Genomic DNA, 15,630 nt, shown 5'->3' on the forward strand with positions numbered 1-15,630 from the left:
GTAGAGAATAAAAAGTATTTGCAACCCCCCTTAAGGGACTGCAGAAAAATATGGAAATATTAAACCTCCCCACCTGGGGAATTCCTGATATTCTCACAAGCATTGGGGCTACCAGTTTAGTAGGCCAAGCCCTCAATCTTGGGGATTGCCCTTATGAAACTTGTTATTGCAAGGGAGAGGACAAGCTTATTTGTAATTTTGCTAAAAAGCAATGAAAGGAAAGATAGAATTAAATTAAAGTAGAATAAAAGAGTCAGACATCACCAATGCCATGAGTCCCATACCACTCCCTTACATCCCCTTCTTATAGGCATTTCACTTTGGTATATTGCTTTTGTTACATTAAAGGAAGCATAATGAAATGTTTCTGTTAACTATAGTCTTTAGTTTGCGTTGACTGTATTTTCCCCCCAATACCACCCTATTTTTAACACCTTGCAAGGTTGACATTCATTTGTCAAACAAATATGTAAAAACGTATTTGCACATTTTATTACAATTGTTGAGCACTCTAGGTTTCACTGAGTTATACAGTCCCAGCCTTTATCTTTCCTCTTTCTTTCTGGTGTCACTTTGTCTGCTCCTAAACCTTCCTCTTTCAGCCATACTCACAGTCATCTTTGTCCAGTGTACTTACATTGCTTGCTACCATCACCCAAAGTTGTGTTCCAGACCTCTCACTCCTGCCTTTTCCTATCTGTCTGTAGTGCTCTCTTTAGTATTTCTTGTAGCGCAGGTATCTTGTTCACAAACTCTCTCCTTGTTGGTTTGTCAGAGAATATTTTAAACTCTCCCTCATATTTGAAGGACAGTTTTGCCAGATATAGGATTCCTGGTTGGTGGTTTTCCTCTTTCAATATCTTAAATATATCACACCACTGCCTTCTTGCCTCCATGGTTTGTACCAAGAAATCCACAAATAGATTTATCAAGCTTCCTTTGTATGTAATGGATTTCTCTTCTCTTGCTGCTTTCAGGATTTTCTCTCTGCCTTTGACATTTGATAATCTGATTATTAAGTGTCTTGGCATAGGTCTGTTCAGATCTCTTCTGTTTGGAGTACGCTGCACTTCTTGGATCTGTGATTTTATGTCTTTCATAAGAGATAGGAAATTTTCATTGATTATTTCCTCTAGTATTGCTTCTGCCCCTTTTCCCTTCTCTTCTCCTTCTGGAACACCCATGACATGTAAATTCATGCACTTCATGTTGTCATTCAGTTACCTGAGATGTTGCTCATATTTTTCCATTCTTTTCCCTATCTGTTCTTTTGTGTGTAAGATTTCAGGTGTCTTGTTCTCCAGTTCCTGAGTGTTTTCTTCTGCCTCTTGAGATCTGTTGTTTTATGTCTCCATTGTGTTTTTCATCTCATGTTGTGCCTTTCATTTCCATAGATTCTGTCAGTTGTTTATTCAAACTTTTGATTTCTCTTATGTTCACCCAGTGTTTTCTTCATAGCCTTCATCTCTTTTGTTATATCTTCCCTGAACTCATTGATTTGGTTTTTATTTGATTTAGTATATTTCTTTGAAAGTCTTTAATAGATTGTTTCATTAAAGTATAATAATATCTCAACCATATCTTGATTGAGGTATAAGTTTGTTCCTTTGACTGGATCATAACTTCATTTTCCTAGTGTAGATTGTAGTTTTCCATTGTCTAGGCTTCCAGTTTCCTTAGTTACCCCAATCAAATTTTCCCAGACCAGCATGGGTTCAGGTCTCAGAATGGGGTTATATTCTGTGTGTATTTTAGATGAATGACAGACTTTCCTGTGAGGTCTCTAGTCACTCTGCTATTCCTAACCTACCCAGCAGTTGGTGCCCATCAGCCTGTTGTGCCTGACTGGTGTAAGGAGGTGTTGCCCCTTCAGTTTATGTTTTGGCTGTTTTCCCCCAGGCTATGGGGTCTGGTTCTGAGAGGAAAGCTGGGCCCCACCTCCTTACTCTTAGGGAAGATACATCCCCTAGGGAGTTATCATCTGCATTTGATTTGTCTCTCTGACTCTGTTATATCCACCCCTGTCTGGATCAGAGTGCTGCAAACTGAAAATGCCTGAGTCTCTCTCCTCTGAGCCCCTCAGGTTGAAAGAGAGAAAAGGGGACAGAAAGCCCCTTTTGGAGCCAGTACATAGCCCCCCAGTATCACTCATCAGCCAGAGGTAACATTTGGTCTTCTGGGCTCCCCCTTCTGGGACAGAGGCGTCATCTGGTTCTTTAAGGTCAGTCATCACTTAAAAGCCTTTGTCTGCTTGTTTGGGGGTTTGTAGCTTGTTTTCAGTAGTCTACATTTGTTAATTAAAACCCCAGTTGGAGCTCAGCTGAGCTATATTTGCTCACTCAGAGAGTGCTGCTCTCTCCTACAGTGAGGTTTTGCAGCTCAGCCTACCATGGAGGTGGGGCTCTTGGCACACTTTTACTTACAGATTCTATGCTGCAATCTCAGGCATGCCTCCCAATCCAGGTTGGTGTATGATGTGTGGACAGTCAGGGTTTTCACCCAGCAGTTATTCCAAATTATTTACTAGTTGTTCCTGGTTGTTTATTAGTTGTTCCAGGGGACTGAATAAATTCCTCTCCTCTCTATGCTGCCATCTTGCCTTGAGATCATTTTAAGAACACTTACATTTAAGCTGAGAGAGATGGGGAACCATTACAGTATAAAGACAGAGCTGCGGTTTAAAACTCAGCATTTAGCAGGATTACTAGCTCTATGGGGCAAGAGATGATGGCAGCTTGGACCAGTGTAGAGCAGCAGTGGATGGAAGAGAAGTTTGGAATCTGCAGTTATGCCCATGTAAGTGTGTAAGAGTGTGTGTGTGTTTGTGTGTGTGTGTGTGGTGTGTTATTTACTCCTATTAGAGATATGTTGTGCTTTTCTCAGATGACACCTGTGCCAAATAAGATTTTTTAAATATTATAGAAATTTTAAACCACACACAAAAGTATAGAGAATAAAATAATTTATTGAGTACAGTTTATTCAGCTTCAAACATTAACAACATAATGCCAATTTCACTTCATCTGCTCTTATTGATAAATGTTGAAACTGGATGATAGGTACATGGTGATTTATTTATACTACTCTCTATTTCTTTGAATATGTTTGAAAATGTCTAAAATAAAAATGATATAAGGGAAATATTTACATGTCAATAAAATATACATGCATTACTGTTTGTTTAAAAATTTGCAATATACAACCATTTATATCCTTTGAATTTTTAACCTATTGAGAAGACTACCCATTTAAAAAGATGTAGATATATAAATACATTCAAAGCAAGTCAGAATATCTTCTAACTTGAGTGTACATACTATAATAGAAATAATAACCTAACCAGGATATTGTAGTAGGAAGCCACCTCTCCTCTATCCCCCATCGCTCCCCTCCCTGAGGACCTGTTCCTTCCCTGTGAAGTCATCTTCATTGCCCAGGAAACTCTTCCTTTGTCTTTAAAAAGTACAATTCTTATCCAAACACCATTCTCAGGGAGAGTGTGGCTGTGGCACACTGCTGGGAATCCAGTTATTTTGGTAGATCTCAATTTTTTTCTTTCCAAGAAGTAAAGGTTTAAGTTGGTGTGTCTGCAAATAATCTAACTAGCTTCCCCCACAGAGAATCCCATGTTCTTTCAGGCCATCCATCCTCCATCTCCAGTTGACTCTCAAGGGTCTGCAGTTTCAAGCTATTCAGGATCATCTGTCCAAATACTTCTGGGAAGTGCAGCTACTGCAACTTGTTTGGGGGACTGCTTGGTGGTCTGTGCCAGTTTCTACTATGTCCCCCAAAATGCCATTATCTTTGATGAAATCTTGTGTGGGCAGACATATGAGTGTTTATTAGACTGTAATTCCTTGAGTGCTTCCATGGAGATGCGACCCACACAACTGTAGGTGATAACTCTGATTAGATAATTTCCATGGAGGTGTGGCCCTGCCCATTCAGTGTGGGCCTTGATTAGTTTACTAGAGCACTATAGAAGCTCAGCCAGAAGGAGCAAGCTTGCTACAGCCAAGAGGGACACTTTGAAGAACGCACAGGAACTGAGAAAGGAGCTTCAGCTTACAGAGACATTTTGGAGATGGCCTTTGAAAGCAGGCTTTTGCTCTGGAGAAAATTAGAGAGGACAAATGCCCTAAGAGTAACTAACAGTGACATTTTTGAGGAGCTGCAGCCTAGAGAGGAATGTCCTGGGAGAAAGCCATTTTGAAACCAGAACTCTGGAGCAGACACCAGACACATGCCTTCCCAGCTAACAGAGGTTTTCCGGATGCCATTGGCCATCCTCCAGTGAAGGTATCCAATTGTTGATGTCTTACCTTGGACATTTATGACCTGAAGATGTAACTGTGTAACCAAATAAACCCCCTTTTATAAAAGCCAACCCATTTCTAGTGTTTTGCATTCTGGGAGCATTAGCAAACCAGAACATGGTCCTAATCCCTTCTCTCCCAGGACAGAGACAATGTGTCTTTCCTTATGTTTTAGGTAAAAAATGTTAAAGGGCGCTAAAAGTTCCCTTCCTAGGCTTTGATGGAGAGAGAGAGAGGGAGAGGAGACAGAGACAGAAGAAGGATAAGAAGAGAAAATGTCTGAACACCACAGTGGTTGTCAATTACTATTTCTATAATATCAAAATTCAAGTATTAGTAGCTAGACATATTACTCATGACAGTGTTCTTCAAAGAAAGTATTCTTTCTACTTAACAGGCATTCCTCAGTTTAGAAATTATATATTAAAATTACTCTTTCTGGATTGGGTGGATGTTTCATGTGTTTCCAGCCTGGCAGCATGTACCTGTGTATATTTACTTCATGTTTCCCTTCTCAGGTGTGGAGCTATAAAGCGTGTAAACAAAATGTTTCTAATCTCTAGTATAATATTTACAGAACTACTGGATACTTTATATCCAGGTTTGTTGGAGTGGAGCAGATCCTGGGCAGTTGAATTAAGTTATGTTTAGTTCATTGACTTGTATAATTAATCATTTAATTTATTTTTATGTTTCAGGTACAATTTCTTTTTGAGAGGTTTAGGGACTTTTTTTTTCCTAAAAAGAAAGCTTTCATTTAACCTTTCTATTGTTGTTCCAGTTTGCTAATGCTGCCAGTATGCAAAACACAGAAATGGGTTGACTTTTATAAAGGGGATTTATTAAGCTACAAATTTACAGTTCTAAGGCCATAAAAGAATCCAAACTAAGGCATCAACAAAAGAATAGCTTCACTTAGAACAGCTGATGGCATGTGAAACATCTCTGTTAGCTAGGAAGGCACATGGCTGGCATCTGCTGTTCCTTTGCTCCTGGGTTGCATTTCAAAATGGCATTCTCCAAAATGTCTCTGGGTTTCTCTTACCTTAGCATCTAGAAACATCCTTCTCTCTGCGTCTTCAAGCATCTTCAAGTGTCAGCAAGCACCTGGGTCTGGGCTGGCTCTTTAAAGGGACTCCAGTAAACTAATCAAGACCCATGCTGAATGGGCAGGGCCACACCCCCATGGAAATAATCTAATCAAAACTATCACCTACAGTTGAGTGAGTCACATCTCCTTGGAAACAACCTATTCCAAATATCCCACAAGATTGTATTAAAACATGGGTTTTGAGGAAACATAACATATCCAAACCAACACATTCTACCCTCTGAACCCCAAAAAGTCATGTTCTTTCCATATACAAAATACATTCATTACATCACAATATCACAAAAACCTAATTCATTTCAGTAACAATAGGTAAGTACAAGATCTTATCAAAATCAGTTACAGGTGTGGTCTTTCCTAAGGCAAAATTCCCCTCTGGCTGTGGACCTATGAAACTTAGAATAAGTTATCTGCTGTGAATATACAAAAGAGGGACAGTCATAAGATAAATGTTCCCATTACCATAGAAAGAAATTGGAAGGAAAACAGGGGTCAAGGTCTGAAACAGTTCCTAAAACCCACAGGGCAAACTTCATTAGATTTCAAAGTCTGAGAGTCATTTATAGAATGATGTAACCTTGGAGCTTGAGAGAGCAGGGCAGCTTTTTGCTCTCCAAGCACTAGGGTGAGTGCTCCAACCTATCTATGCACTGGGGAGACCACCTTCTCGGCCCCACCATCCTCAAGCATCAGGGTGCCACCTGGACTCTGTCTCTCTGGGGCAAAGGCTTTCCCCTCTCTGAAGAGTGATGTGGTGGCCAGACTCTCCCCAATCCCCAGGGAATGTTCTCCACCCTCTCTGAGGCCTGGGGTGGCAACATTCTCCCTGAGCATTGATGCAGAAGGCCTGCCCTCTGCCTCTGGGGCAAACTTATCCTTTTAACGTGCATGAGTTTCTCTGCTATCCTTGCCCAAGATTTCTTGACTCCAGACCTTGACTTCCATGGTTCTGTGATAGAAGAATTTTTTCCTTCAATCTGTTCCTTCTCCATCTCCTCCAGACCAGACTGGCAGTGGTTCTATTTATATAGAACTCACACACAAAAAAGTGTTGGCTTGGCATGCAGTTTACAGGGGTCAAAATCATCAGACAATAGGAGTTTCCACCAATCCTTTCTGGATAACTGCATCTCCAATCCTGGTTTGTACTAAAATGCCTGGCCTTTTCCAGGTTTCATTAAATCCTCATTTTGGGCTTTAGCCTCTGGGGTTTCACTTTCAGTAAGCCCAGAATATTCCAGACCATCAATTTCTGGTTTCTTTGTACCTGGCAGTTCAGGTCTCAGCTAATCTCTTTCCTCTCACATTTTACTATAAGCTGTAAGAAGCCAGGCTGCATTTTCCATGTTTAGCTTGGAGATCTCTATTATTAAGTATTTCAGATCATTGCTTTCAAATTCTACCTTCCATCCAACAAGAGGACTGAATTTTGCCAAATTCTCTGCCACTTTAAAACAAGGATCACCTTCCTTCCAGTTTGCAATGATACATTCATCATTTCTGTCTAAGGCCTCGTTGGAACTGTCATTAGAGTCCATATTTCTATCAACAGTCTCTTCAAAGCAATCTAGGCCTTTTCTACCAAATTCCTCACAATTCTTCCAAAATCTTTCCCTTATCCATTTAAAAAGCCTTTCCATCATGTTTAGTATTTGCAAACTCAGCAGCACCCCACTTCTCAGGTACCAAAATCTGTTCTGGTTTTCTAATGTTGCTGTTATGCAAAACACCAGAAATGGATTGGCTTTTATACAGCAGATTTATTAAATTACAAATTTACAGTTCTAAGGCCATAAAAGCATCCAAACTAAAGCATCAACAAGAGAATACCTTCACTGAAGAATGGCCGATGACATCTGGAACAACTCTGTCAGCTGGGAAGGAACATAGCTGCCATCTGCTGTTCCTTTGCTCCTGGGCTGCATTTCAAAAAGGGCATTCTCCAAAATGTCTCTGGGTTTCTCTTACCTTAGCATCTAGAAACATCCTTCTCTCTGCGTCTCCAAGCATCTCCAAGGGTCAGCAAGAATGCGGGTCTGGGCTGGCTCTTTAAAAGGACTCCAGTAAGCTAATCAAGACCCATGATGAATGGGCAGGGCCACACCTCCATGGAAATAATCTAACCAAAAGTATCACTTACATTTGGGTGAGTCACATCTCCATGGAAACAACCTATTCCAAATATCCCACAAGATTGCAATAAAATATGGCTTTTGGGGGAATATAATATATCCATACTGGCACAATGGTATGACCAAATACAGAAAAAGAAACAAACATATCAAATATTAGTGTTTATCAGATTTGTCCAAATTAAAGTTAAAGGATAGGGTAGATAAGGTAAAAAAGGCAAAGATATATAGGAAAAGGTTTCTATTCAAAAATTTTGTTCATGGGTCCCTAGTTCTGTGCCAAGCAGTCAGATGTCCCCACGAAGAAATGGTAGCTGCCCCTTAGAAGTAGGACTGCCTGGAAGTCCATTTAATGGAAACTGACTTGAGATTTATATTATCAGGTCTGCCTTTGATAAAGGGAAAAGTAAATATATATTTGTATTTTCTGGAAATTTGAGCATTTCTATATGCTAATGTACATGATTTTTAAAAAAGATCTTAAGGGGATGGCGACATAGAGAGGAGTGGAAGACTGTTTGTCCCCCCTCAGAACAATTCATAAATGATCAAAAACTCGTAAATAACCTGAAATAACTGTGGGTAGACAAACTTGACTGTCCACTCATCATGCAGCAACCTGAATTGGGAGAAATGCCTGAGATCGCAGCATAAAATCTGTAAGTAAAACTGCGGACCTGTGGTGAGAGCTGAGAGCCTAGAGCCCCCCCCCCCCCTCATGGAAGCCTTGCGGTGCTAGAGAGCAGCACTCTCTCAGCCCAGCTCCAACTGGGGTTTTAATGTTCATTGCTCAATACAGACAGCGAATACTCAACAAGCAGACAGAGGCTTTTGGTGACAACTGACCTTGGGAGACTGAGGGGACATATCTGTCTCAGGACAGGGAACCCAGAGGATCGGGTGCTATCTCTGGCTGACGGGTGAACCTGGGAGCTTTTCTGTCCCTTTCTCTCTCTGTGGAGAAAACCTCAGCCATTTTCAGCCCACAGCACTTTGCAGTAAAGACAGCCTCAGCCATTTTAAAATCAAAACACTTTGATCAGCAGAGTCAGAGAAACAAAGAACTTATTGACATGCAGGTGACCTCTCTGGAGGGGGCATAGCGTACCAAGAGGGAAGGGAGGGGCCAAGCTCTACTGCCTGACTTTCCAGAACCAGACCCCAAAGCCTGAGGGATGAGAGCCACAGGTCACACCCTCTTACACAGGCAGTGACAGGCTGACAGGTGCACCTGCCAGGCAGAAAAGCACAGGTGTATCAATCCTCTAAGAAAAACCATCAGGGAAACCAGATACTGAATATTACCTCCTTCTGTGACCTGAGCCTGTTCTCATCTGGGAAAACCTGATTGGGGTGGCCTAGGAAGTCAGATGCCTACACAGCAGAAAACTACAACCTACACTAAGGAAAATGAAGCTATGGCCCAGTCAAAGGAACAAACGTACACTTCAACTGAGATACAGGAATTTAAACAACTAATGCTAAGTCAATTCAAAAAGTTTAGAGAGTATTTCACAAAAGAGATAGAGGCTGTAAAGAAAACACTGGGCATACATAAGGCAGAAATTGAAATTTCAAAAAAAAAACTAGTAGAATCTATGGAAATGAAAAGCACAACACAAGAGATGAAAGACACAATGGAAACATACAGCAGCAGATCTCAAGAGGCAGAAGAAAACACTCAACAACTGGAGAACAAAACACCTAAAAGCCTACATGCAAAGGAGCAGATGGAGAAAAGAATGAAAAAATATGAGCAACGTCTCTGGAAACTTGAAGACGAAAAAAGTACAGGAACGTACGTATCATTGGTGTCCCAGAAGGAGAAGAGAAGGGAAAAGGGGCAGAGGCAATAGTAGAGGAAATAATCAATGAAAATTTCCCATCTGTTATGAAAGACATAAAATTACAGATCCAGGAGCACAGCATACTCGAAACAGAATAGATCTGAATAGGTCTATGCCAAGACACTTAATAATCAGATTATCAAATGTCAAAGACAAAGAGAGAATCCTGAAAGCAGCAAGAGAAAAGCAATCTATCACATACAAAGGAAGCTTAATAAGAGTATGTGTGGATCTGTCAGCAGAAATCATGGAGGCAAGAAGGAAGTGGCGTGATATATTGAAGACACTGAAAGAGAAAAACCACCAACCAAGAATCCTATATCCAGCAAAGCTGTCCTTCAAATATGAGGGAGAGCTCAAAATATTTTCTGACAAAAGACAATGAGAGACTTTGTGAACAAGACACCCGCCCTACAGGAAATACTAAAGGGAGCACTACAGAGTGATAGAAGACAGGAGTGCATGGTTTGGAACTTAATTTGGGAGATGGTAGCACAGCAGTGTAAGTACATTGAGCAAAGATAATTATGAATACAGTTGAGAGAGGAAGGTTGGGAGCATGTGAGACAGCAGAAGAGAGGAGGAAAGATAAAGAATGGGACTGTGTAACTTGGTGAAATCTAGAGTATTCAACAATTGTGATAAAATGTACAAATATGTTCTTTTACAAGGGAGAACAAACAAATGCCAACCTTGCAAGGTGTTAAAAATGGGGAGGCATTGGGGGAGGATGCAATCAGCATAAACTAGAGACTGTAACTAATAGAATCATTGTATTATGCTTCCTTTAATGTAACAAAGGTGATATACCAAGGTGAATGCAGATAAGAGGGGGGATATGGGAGGCATGATAGACACTTGACATTGGTGGAGTTGTCTGAATCTTTACTCTACTTTGATTAAGGTTACTTTTCCTTTTGCTACTTCCTAGCTGTCATTTTTTTCCTCTTTCTTTTGCCTCTCTACCTTCTTTGACTCTCCTTCCTGCCTTGTGGAAGAAATGTAGATGCCCTTACATAGATAGTGGTGAAGGTGCTGAACACACACAGATATGACCATACAGAGAACCATCAATTGTTTACTTAGGATGGAATGTATGGTGAACAAAACCATCTTTAAAAAAAAATGGGTTGATGACGAAACCTCAAGGGCAATACACTGAGTGAAATAAGCCAGACACATGAGGACAAATATTGCAGGGTCTCACTGATAGGAACTAATTATAATATGTAAACTCATAGACATGAAATATAAAGTACCAAGATACAGGATGAGGCTTAAGAATGGGGAGTGGTTACTTAGTATGAGCAGAATGTTCAACTAGGATGAATTTAAATGTTTGGAAATGAACAACAGTGTAGGTAGCAAGATATGAGAATAACTAACAGCGCCGAATGGTGTGTGAATGAGGTGGAATGGGGAAGCTCAGAGTCATATATGTCACCAGAAGGAAAGTTGGCGGTCAAAAGATGGGAATGTATAAAACTGAATCCTATGGTGGGCAATGTCCATGATTAACTGTACAAATATTAGAAAACTCTTCCGTGAACCAGAACAAATGTATGACAATACAACTAGAAGTTAATAATAGAGGGGCATATAGGGAAGAAATATATACCTATGCAAACTATATACTACAGTTAGTATTTCAACACTTTCATAAACAGTAACAAATGTACTTTACCAACACTATGAGTCAACAATTGAGGGGGGTTGGTTAGGGATATGGGAGGATTCGAGTTTCCTTTTTCTTTCTTTTCTTTTTACATCTTTCATTTTATTTCTTGTCTGGAGTAATGAAAAGGTTCTAAAAATTGAAGAAAAATTAAGCGCGGTGATGGATGCACAGCTGTATGAGGGTACCAGGGGCAACTGATTGTACACTTTGGATCTTTGGATAATTGTATGGTATCTGAACAATCCCAATAAAAATTAAAAAAAAAGATCTTAAGGGCAGTGCTTCAAAACGGGAGAAATCAAAGTGAGGAGTCTCCAAGATGCAAATAATACATTTTTGAATATTTTGATAACTGTTTGTTATTTGCATATTAGTTAACATTAAAGTTTCATTTGAAAATGATGAAATAGGTTAACATTCTTATCTGCTACAGACCTTTGGCATTGCATACCTTGCAGATACATCCTCAGTACCACCCTGTGAGGTAGATTTTATTAGAAAGACCCATTTTACAGATGGACAAACTAAAGAACAAAGATGTATAATATAGCATATGGATTAAATACAAATATGCAGCAAAGCTAAGTTACAAAGTGCTCATAATAAAAACTCATGTTGTAACAGTGAAAGGCATGCAATACTTTTCCAAGAATATTGTCAATAACTTTACAAGTTGCGGCCATCATAAATGAATCAATTCTATTTATTAGGTGTAATGAAACTTTATTAAAGCCTTTGTATGTGCAAAGATATTCTGTGAAGTGAGTGAAGTCCAAATTTAGATTCAAGGTATAAATGAAAAATCACAATGGAAAAATTTACAATGCATCAAAATTTAACATTCTGCATAAAGATGCTAATTATTACCACGGACTGTGAAGCAAGCATCTTGGAAAGTGACAGCAACATCAGAAGCACCATTTTTGTAATACGGGACTTTATATAATATAAAGGGCTTGGGAACTGAGGCTAACACTTCTATCCTTGCCCTTTAATGGGTCCATTCCTAAGAGATAAAATTCCCAGATACAGCTAGTAAATGAAGGTGAAAGTCCTGCTTTAGAGCTCAGCACCGTTTACAGTTGTCAAGAGTTTTAACCTTTAGGATTCCTTGCAGAGAGACACCAGAGAAATACAGAGAAGTTCAGCATTCTTCCTCTGAAGGTTGTCTCATGATATGAACCTATGCTGTATGTTGCAGATTTCAAGAATTTATTGGTAAGCAGAGCCTGTGGGAGTGAGGGTGGTGATAGAAAATTAAAGTAAATGGCATTACCTAGGGTTGTAATTTGGCTCTACCCCCTAGCTCACTGTGTAATCTTCAATAAGAAACATAACCTTAGTCCCTCAAGCAAATTGACTTTTTGCCATATCAATTTGCTTAGACTTAGATGGGGCACCTCTCCCCATTATGCCATATTTTTATTTAAAATATAATTGCATTTTTTCTCATTATTAAAACAAATATTTGTTTAGAAAATTTGGAAAATATACAAATAAGTGAATGACACATTCCAAATCACCCAAAGTCTCTCCACATAGAGATAAAAAGGCTGCCATTTTGAGTACCAGTAAATGTACTAGGAACTGCAGGAGACACTTCAGGTACATTCTCTCAGTTAATCCTTTGAGAAAAGCACTAATGTAGGTTATTTATCACTCACGCCCTTTCCATTTGGTGATACTGTAATAATAATAATAGGAATCCCAGAAAATCTACTCTCCTAGTAATCTAGAGGGGGAGGCAGAGCACACACTGGTTAAGGACATGTGTTCTTAAGGAAACCTCCTGGGAGCACAACAGGGCTGCAAGTGTCATGGGTTGTGAAAACCTTGGAAAGTTACTGAACCTCTTTATGCCTCCCTGTACTCATCTGTAAAATAGGTGTCTAAGATATAGAGCTCTTGTTTTAGAATTAAGGGAGTTCAGTAGATCTCCTGGTGCAATTTAAAGGAAATTGACCCCAGATCTATGGTTGACTGATTTTTGATAAGGCCCCAAATACACAGAACTGGGACTGAACTGTCTCTTCAAGAAATGGGGCTGGGAGAACTAGATATCCACAACCAAAATTATGAAAAAGGAACCCAACCTCACACTCTACACAAAAATTAACTCAAAGTGGATCAAAGACCTCAATATAAGAGACAGCACAATAAAACTCTTAGATAACAGTATAGGACTGCAGGTATTTTGATACAGTTTCCATTGAATTTGTGAATTGCTCTGGGTAGTTATTGGCATCTTAATATTAAATCTTCCAATCCATGAACATAGAGAGTCTTGCCATTTATTTAGGTCTGTCTTAGGTTTATTTCAGCAGTTGCATAACCTTCTGTAAATAAGTCTTTAGTTGAATTTAACTAAATAACTAACCTTCTTAGTTAAATTTATTTCTATATATTTTATTCTTTTAAATAGTGTTATAAATGGAACTGTTTTCTTAATTTCCTCTTTGGATTGCTCATTGCTACTGAGATGCAACTGATTTTCATGTTGACTTTGTAACCTGCAACTTTGCTAAATTCATATATTAACTATAGTAACTTTTGTATCTGTGAATAAGGTTTGTTACGTCCCAAATTGGATGACTTTTATTTCTTTCTCATACCTGATTTTTCTGGCTATAATTTCCAGTACAATATTAGATAGCAGTGGTGAAATGTTCATGCTTGTCTTGTTCCTGATCATAGGGTGAAATTTTTCAGTGTTTCATCATTAAATATGATATTAGCTATGGCATTTTCATAAAAGTCCTCTATCATATTGAGGAAGTCCCCTTTTATTCCTAGTTTTCTGAGTGTTTTTTAATCATGAGAGGACGTCGGATTTTTTCCATGTGCTTTTTTGACATGTATTTAAATGAACAGGTGGTTTGTTCTCCTTTGATTTGTTAATGAACTGCATTACATTGGTTGATATTTTTGTGTTGAGCAACTTGCTTCCCTTGAATAAATCAAACTTGGCTATGGAGCATAATCCTTAATACTATGTTGGATTTGGTTTGCTAGTATTTTATTGAGGATATTGGCGTCTATATTAATTTATCAGGGAAATTGGTCTGTAATGTACTTTTCTTGTGATGTCATTAGCATGTTTTGGTGTCTGGTTAACGCTGGCCTCATAGAATTATTTAGGAAGTGTTCCTTTCTCTTGAACTCTTTGGAAGAGTTTGAGAAGGATTAGTGTTAATTCTTCTTTAAATGTTGGGTAGAATTCACCAGTGAAGCCATCTGGTACTGGTCTTGTCTTTGGGGGAATGTTTTTGATTATTGATTCAGTCTCTATTCTTGTTAAGTTTGTTGAGGTTTTCTATTACTTCTTGAGTCAGTTTAGGCAATTTTTGGGTTTCTAGGAATTTCTCATTTCATCTAGATTATCTAACTTGGCATACAATTGTAAATAATTTTCTCTTATAATTCTTTTTTATTTCTATAAGTTCAATTGCAATGTCTCCATTTCCATTTCTATATTACTTATTTCAATCTTTTCCCATTTTTCTTTGCCAGTCTAGCTGAAGGTTTATTAATTGTATTGATGTTTTCAAAGTGCCAACCCATGCTTTTTTTTATTCTTTCAGCTATTTTTCTATTCCCTGTTTCATTTATCACTGCTGTAATCTTAATTATTTCCTTCCTTCCTTCTAACTTTGAGCTTAGCTTGCTCTTCTTTTCCTAATCCCTCAAGATGTTAGATTAGGTTATTGATTTGAGAATTTTCTTCTTTTCTAATATAGGCACCTATACCTACAAATTTCCCTCTAAGAACTGCCTTCATTTCACCCAATAAGTTTTGGTAGATTATTATTTAATTTTCATTTGTCTTTCAGTAAGTCTCCAACTATTATTGCAGAATTGTCTATTTGTCCTTCCAATTCTGTCAATGTTTGCTGCTATAATTTGGGGCCCTGTTGTTGTGTGGAAATGTTTGGAATTGCCATATCTTCTTTATGAATTGACCATTTCCTCAAAACATATGTCCTTCTTTGTCTCATATAACAGTTTTTAATTTAAAACATATTTGGTCTGATATTAGTATAACCACTCCGAACTCTATTTTCATTACTATTTTCATGAAATATTTTGTATCCATCCTTTCACATTTAACCTGTTGTGTTTTTGGATCTAAGGTGTGTCTTTTGTAAATAGCATATATTTAAATCAAGTTTTATTGTAGCCCCATTTTTCCAATCTCTGCCTCTTCATTAGAGAGTTTATTCCATTTACATTTAAAGTAATTACTGATAAGGCAAGAGTTACTTTGACCATTTTGCTAATTATATACTATTTCTTTATTTTTCTAATTTTTAAAATTTTTGAAACTTATTCCAGTAACATGCTTATGACCTAAAACTTTCCCCTTTTAACCACATTCACATATATAATTCAGTGCTTTTAGTATTAAATTCACAATATTGTGCTACCATCACTGCCATCCATTACCAAAACTTTACAATCAACCAAAATAGAAATTCTGTAAAATTTAGGCATTAACTCCCAATTCCCCACCTGTGCTGGTTTGAGTGTGTTGTGTCCCCCAGAAAAA

This window comes from Choloepus didactylus, chromosome X (genome assembly GCF_015220235.1).
Source record: "Choloepus didactylus isolate mChoDid1 chromosome X, mChoDid1.pri, whole genome shotgun sequence".
NCBI classification, from domain to species: domain Eukaryota; kingdom Metazoa; phylum Chordata; class Mammalia; order Pilosa; family Megalonychidae; genus Choloepus; species Choloepus didactylus.